The sequence below is a fragment of the Euprymna scolopes genome, chromosome 11, assembly GCF_053919585.1.
Source record: "Euprymna scolopes isolate OS-2025 chromosome 11, ASM5391958v1, whole genome shotgun sequence".
NCBI lineage: Eukaryota > Metazoa > Mollusca > Cephalopoda > Sepiida > Sepiolidae > Euprymna > Euprymna scolopes.
In genome coordinates this window covers 94,359,007-94,366,741 of record NC_136492.1, presented here as the reverse complement: position 1 = coordinate 94,366,741, position 7,735 = coordinate 94,359,007, and positions in this window count along the sequence as shown.

The window sequence follows — 7,735 nt, the reverse complement described above, 5'->3', positions numbered from 1 at the left end:
TTTTTAATAGAATATATTTGCTGTTTTCAAATCAGTTTCTATTTAACCCATAGTTGGGACCCTTACAGGTACTACCACTCCGGGTCAGAGTGGACCTGGGAGCAATGGTAATTAAAGGGTGGCTCTACACTCCCTAAAGCCCGCAAGCTAGGGCCTCACCACTGGATATAGTTTAAGGTCATATCCAGGACCCAAAATTAATAATGGATTCCTTCTAAAGATACATCTATTTAATTGGTATGCTTAGCGATGGAAATGCTGTGTAATCGTGACGGATCAACCGATGGATAGACGCTCTAATAGAATATTTAGACGTTTCAAGAAACAATTCTGTTCAAATGAATTATATTCAAGGAAGAAATAGTTGATGATAACAGTCGGTTGTTGTTATGAGGTTGATATGTAGGGGCAATGGGTTTATGAGTTGATATGTAGGGGCAATGGGCTTACCTAAATACTATAAATAGACTAACACTTCATTTGGTAGCGATTCGTTATGGTCCCCAGCATCATGACGTGCACCTTCGCTAATACACTTTTTTTATTAATTATACTACTGTCTTCGTCTTGATTATTACCGACCTCCAAGACTACTACATTGGTATCGAAGAATTCTAAACTTACATCAGGGCAGCATTGGCAGCAAACATTCGCGAATTACACTTCACAGCACACACGTATAAAGTTCAAATTTGTTATGTGAAATTTTCTAAGTTGATAACTTGACTTATATTCAATACAAAAGTTATATTTTTAAAATCTACCCATTTGAAAAAAATAAAATAAAAACATATTATGGATTGCAAAAATGGGAATATCACAAAGGCAGTGGTTAAAGGCATATCACAAAGGCAGTGGTTAAATTGACGCGAATATCCAAGATCGCACGTAAGTCCTCAGGATTTGAAACGTAAGCCTGACAGATCGACTACAACACAAAGCCTATAATATAGTGAGTAGTTGCTTTGAAAGAACAATTCTGTTCAAATAAATAATATACTAAAAATAAGATAACACAAAGCATAAAAATCTATATTATACTAGCATGGGTGCCCGGCGTTGCCCTGGTATTTGGAGGTGTGTGTTGAGCAAAAAAAAGTGGTAGTAGGAAGTCAAGCTCGAACCCGTAGCGCGAAGGAGGAAAAGAACGTTAAAAACACGTGACGTCTTTGCTGTTACGACCACCGTTAACCCGGAAGTGACATAGGTTTTAATTAAGGCTAGACAGTCGAAAAGAGGGGATGACTTTCGAAAATATCGGCGAAAAAAGCAGCCCCTCCTTGTAGAAAACTGCCCAGTTGAGGGAGAAGAAATTAATGTTTTTAGCCAATATTTCGATATTTGTGGTCGAGCTCTAAAACGATACTGATTTTGTGAAAATCCGTCGCCCTAGTTGAAAGTTTTAGGCAGATATGCAAACATACATAGATCTATATATTTGAAGCACAAATTTTCGACCCAAACCGATTAAAAAGCTTGCCCTATCTCTGAATACACTTCATGTAAAATTTCAAATGTTTAGACCAGATATTTTCTTGAGTAATTTGGTAGAGACCGCAGAGGTCAATTTTTTTAAAACTTTGACCCCTATTATGACTTTTTAACATTTATTTTTTGGGGCTAAAATCAAGTTATTAAGTTTGATCCATGTCCAATAAACCTATATCTAAAATTTCATGTTTCGACCCAAAATTGGGGGAGGAGTTTAGTAGAATTCTCAAATGGTCAAATCGTTGAATTTTGACCCCTTAACAGCTAAATTTCTGGCCGAAAACCGATCACAAAGATTTTCAAAAATCTCAGTAGCCTGGATATCAAATTGAACTGAAAGCTGACGGAGTTATTGTGTAGGGAAATGTACACAGAATGACACTTTCACTTTTATAGATATACTAGCATGGGTGCCCGGCGTTGCCCGGGTGTTTAGAGGTATATGCTGAGCAAAAAAAAAGAATCGCTCAATTTTTTAAAATTTGATCCCTTATTATGACCCCTTAACATTTATTGTTTTGGGCTCAAATCCAGTTATTAAGTTAGATCTATGTCCAAGGAAACTATATCTAAAATTTCACGTGTTTAGACCCAAAATTGTAGGAGGAGTTTGGTAGAGTTCTCAAAGGTCAAATCGTTGAACTTTGACCCTTTGATCGCAAAATTTCTGTCCAAAAACCAATCACATCAATTTTCCCAAATCTCAGTACCCTGTATATCAAATTTCGAAACTGTAGACTAAAAATTGACAGAGTTATTGCGTAGGGAAATGTACACACAGACACACAGACAGACACACAGACACGTTCACTTTTATAGATATATAGATAGATAGATTTCTCTTTTTCTATCTGTCTGTTTGTCTGTCAGACCGTTACACTTTTTCTCGGAAACTATGTGCGTGTATATGCGTGTGCGTGTGTATGTCATTAGAAGAGCATTCTATATAAATTTAATTGGGCATGAATCGCTGAGGTAAAACAGGACGATTGGAAATCTATTCCCTTAGACTGAAGAATAACAAGTGCAGTTGTTCTTTAGAAAATGATTTGATTAACATGATCTGAAAATACTGGGTTACTAGTAAATCGATACATTGCTACAGTGATTAATTTAACATTGAATTGATTTGTAATCATCAAGAGACATAATTATTTTGGATGCATTATACTTGAGTGTGTACAAAACTTCGGACACTGAAATATTTGCGACGAAGCAGGATGTCACCTTGATTTCCTTGATGTAAAAAGAGCAGGTGTCCTCTGAAAGTGATGCTGTTAATTTGGAGACATGGGAATTGTTACACTCATCAATCAAAAAGGAGAAAACCTGCTATCAGTGATAAGCTAAAGATTATAGGGCGGAGATGCTGCAGTTTAGTATATGTGAAATTGCAGCGAAACAATTGGGATATATTTAACAATTGGGATATACTTAACAATTGTTTTGGAATGTTTTGGATGATTTTAAGCATTGTTATCTATCGACATATTGGCCATACAAAGAAATAAAATTAATTTCGCTCTCCAAATTAAACAAAATGAAAATCTCACTATTAGAAGGTATATGCACTTATGCATTAAATGATAAAACTGTTGAATGTGAATACATTTGAATTAAAAAAACGAGCCAGTCGGTTGACAAAGTGATATTGGGTGAATGTCTTAGATGTTACTTACTTTTTCATGTTGTTTGAAGTATTATAAAATATATACCGTGGTAATGGGTGATAAATCAACGATTATTTATATTATTAAACTGCAAGTTCGGATGCTGATTACTGTTTATCAAATGCGGAAAAATCCCAACTTGAAATTCAGTCATATCTGATTTGACCTATTTTTGCAAGATGAACGTCAAAAGCTAACGTTGGCCACGTTGTGAATCTTTACGATTTATAGAACCGAAGTTATTGCGAAAAGAATGACTCTCGTTGACTTAGATACTCAAAAAATCAACCACTTACAAGGGAATATATTTTGCCCAACGTTGGTACCGTTTTGTTAAACGCTATTAACGCTAGGCTGTACACGAACAAACAAACAGATAAAAACATATGATTAATATTGATCTGTTTCTGTTAGAAGAAAAGGAGATAATATTGTAATACTTGAAAAAGAAATAAAGCTAACATATATTTAACAACAGTTTATTCACCACGATAGAATTTGATAAGGTATCATTATATTTTGTACTTTAGACAGGTCTTTAAGAATTATATATTAGCTAAACATTCTGAAAAGCAACAGTGACGTTATCATATATCATGCCAGTCCATAAGTTCTGTCCGATTTGGAATAGCGCAGTTGTTCTAAATAGTTTAACAGCAAATGCAATATGTATGTATATGTATAAAGTTTAGTATTTGTATATATATATGTGCGTGTGTGTGTATGTGTGTGCGTGTGTACATATATATATATATATATATATATATATATTTGTATATTTGCCGATGACACCACTCTCTATAACAGATATGAGGGGAAAACAAATGAACACATATCCAAGGAAATGACAGAAGCCCTAGAGGATGACCTCCAATCTGTAGTGGAGTGGGGACAAAAATGGATGGTCACATTCAATGCTGCTAAGACTAAGCTTGTTTCCTTCAATAACTACAAGAAACCTTCTCTACCACCAATAGCAATGGCCAAGAACACATTGCCTGAAAGTACTTCTTTTAAACTCCTCGGCCTAACGTTTACAGGGAATATGAACTGGAATAGATACATTGAGAGCATTGCCAAGGCTGCTGCAAGGAAGGTTGGCTCCCTTTACCGTGCTAGAAAACTACTTACGCCTGAAAGTATCCTGTACCTCTATAAGGCCACCATTCGCCCATGTATGGAGTACTGTTATCACATATTGACTGGTGCATCTGCTGCCTGTCTCTCGCTCCTGGACAAGGTGCAAAAGAGAGCCGCCAACCTGATAGGTCCTGAACTGTTCTCTAGGCTTCAGCCTCTGTCCCACCGACGAGATGTTGCACCCCTCTGTCTGTTCTACAAATACTTTAATGGTGAATGCTCTGACGAACTGCAAACACTTGTACCTCCTCGACGTAATTACCCCCGACAAACCCGACAAGCTACTAAGACTCATCCCTTTACAGTAGAGATCCCTAGGTGCAAGAAAGCCTTTTACTCCAATATTTTCTTCCCCAGAACTGCAGGTCTTTGGAACTCCCTTCCGGGATTCTGCTTTCCCAACTGTACTGATATGCAGAAGTTCAAGTTTAATGTGAACAAACATCTTTCTACTCATCTCTCTTCATAATGCCCCTGCAAATTATTTCCCTGATAGTAGCCCCCGGCTTCAAAGTGGCACTGTGCCTTGTTTGGGGTGAAAATTGAATTTAAAATATATATATATATATATATATATATATATATATATATATATATATATGTGTGTGTGTGTGTGTGTGTGTGTGTGTGTGTGTGTGTGTGTGGTCATACGGGATTCATTCATAAACTAACAAGCCGCTCATTATAAATTTCGAACACGATTAAACGGCGTTAGGGGAAGTAATCTTGACAATAATTCGTTTTAGATAAATAAGATTGAAATATGAAGTGGAAACACGTCTGGAAAATTTAGATATGTCCGATTTTTTCTAAAATTTCTTTAATTTTTCAATCTTAAATGTGTATTAGACATAGATTAATAAATTATCTTTAAATGTCCACTTTGTTTGCAGTATTTTAACTGTTTGTAAGAGGAATAACATAGACAAAATACTCTAACACGTGTCAGTGGATAATTACATTTTAAAAATAATATATATACCGCTATCCATGTGGGGGTACCAAATTGGTTATAGGGAAACTCGCATTTAGGTAAAAATGCACTTTCGTAAATAATTGAATTAATTCAAAACATATCGCTAAAACTAAAACAAACAACATCTTTAAAAAGTAAAATATATAAGGTTTGCAATATGATCCATTGTAAATAGATCCATAATTAAGCGAGATTTCTTGGATTTTAAATTATTATTATGCCTTAAATTTTAGATATTTTCTCGAATGCACCTCATAAATTAATTTTAATCAAAACTAGAATACGGATTTTAGACATAACATATAATATTATGATATATTGATTTTAATATTCATTAGGAGGCTTAAAAGTCATGCAAAACTATTATATCGGGGTATTACTTTTACCCGTCTTTAGACAGGGTTTCTGTTTAATTTATTCATTCAACACTTAATTCCGTAATATCGTTTTAAGGATAACTTCAGAATGCCAAGTACGGAGATCATTTCGGCCTAAAAATTATCTGCTTAATTTTATGCGGCAACTGTTTAATTACTGACAATTTTTAAATGATCCTTTAATAAAATTATTTCACTAATCGGAGACTTTAATATTTAAAAAAAACTATGTTATCTACCAACAAAAATACATTTATATCTGGTTACAGGGGATTCATTCATAAACTAATAAGCCGATCATTATAAATTGGGAACACGATAAAAAGGTGTAAGGGGAAGTAATCTCAACTATAATTTATCTATAAGGGAAATATATTTTGACAAAGATTTTAACAAAAATGCTTAAAAGGAAAATGATTAAATATACACAGTGAAATATGGTACATAAATAGAGTGTGAAAACTATTAGGATATTAGAAACATAATGATGGCCGTCCGTTGATATAACTCTGAGATTATATGACATTTTTCAAGCATGAACTTGGTTTCAATTGATTGTGTATTTCAGGAAACAAAACCGAGCTTTCTACAAAAGACATGATGTTAGTACAGCTTCAGTATACACCACGAGTTATGTGATTCCCTGATCGTAAGTGCATATTTTCAAGTTTCTAATCCATTCAGACTAATTTCTCTAAACATTTTTGAGAGTTTAGTCTTTTTTAACTTACATACTTAGCGATAAGTAATTACTTTTCAGAATGTTCTTAGTGAAAGTGTGAAAAGCAGTTCTTATAAAACACGAGCAAGACACAAGACTCATAGTTCGTGCCAGTAACAATTCAATCGTATTTATTCCAATAAAAAGATGAATCTGTATTATTTAGATTATTCGGGATACCGTTCGCATCTTGACTGTTATTTTCACAATGTATCGCTTGATGGAACTTCTTACCTCTTTAACCTTTTTTGTACCAATGTTCCTTAAATGGAACATAGTTTCCAACATACTATAGAAATTGTAATTTTGCTTTAAATTCAATTTTTATAAGTTATTTCTATTAAAGTAGCTTCATTTTACTCCAGATTTATGAAAACTTTTATAAATTATTCTTATAGTTAAAATAAATGGAATTTAAAATAGAGCTATAATCACTGTTTTTCTGGATGAGAATTGGAAGGCCTGAAATAACCATAAAGCAACCTGAGAGAAGTTTTTGATCAAGAGGATATCCTTCAGCAGCAATCAAGGTTTGTATGTATGCTGTTAAAAATATAATACACCTAACAAAAAAGTTGATATGAGAAAAATAAAAAAAATGTTCCATTTATAAAACATTGGGAGGTTACTGCTCCAAAGGTAGCAACATATATCTTGTATTGTATTACCTAATAATGTACGTTTTATAAGGTATGCACTAAATATTTTAAAAATTATCGATATAAATTTTATATTTCTGACAATATTCATCCTTTTTTTCATAGATGGATTCTCATAAATTTTATGGAAGAAAGACGATAAGAGTTTCTACACTTGCTGAAGCTCGTGAGGCAATTGGGCAATCATCAGATCCTGCAGCCATTGTTGTGCTACCTCCTACTGCAGAAGATGCAGCAGATCAAGAAAGTGATATCGAGGAAATTCCCGAAGACCCGGAAGTTGAGTATGAGCCGGCTGGAGAAATTGAAATAGAAGAAAATACGGAAAGCGAGTCTGATCACGAAATCCTGCCACTTCAAAAAAAGAAAAAGGGAAACAGAATAGTAACACTGTTTGGAAGAAGAGTCTATATTTAGCAAGCCAATGCAAGTTGGAAATGCCGTTATAGATCAGAAGCTTGAAAAACTTGAAGAAATGACACCTTATGAAATTTGAAAGCTAATATTTTCTACCGAAATGTTGCAACATATAGTTTTTCAAACTAACCTGTATGCTAATAGGGATAGAAACGTTGAAAAATTCATAATATTAGAACATGAAATGGAACAATTTTTAGGGATCATCTTGTTATCAGGATATCATCTTGTACCACAAGAGAAGCTGTATTGGTCAACTCAGCCTGATTTTCGTGTAGAAATTG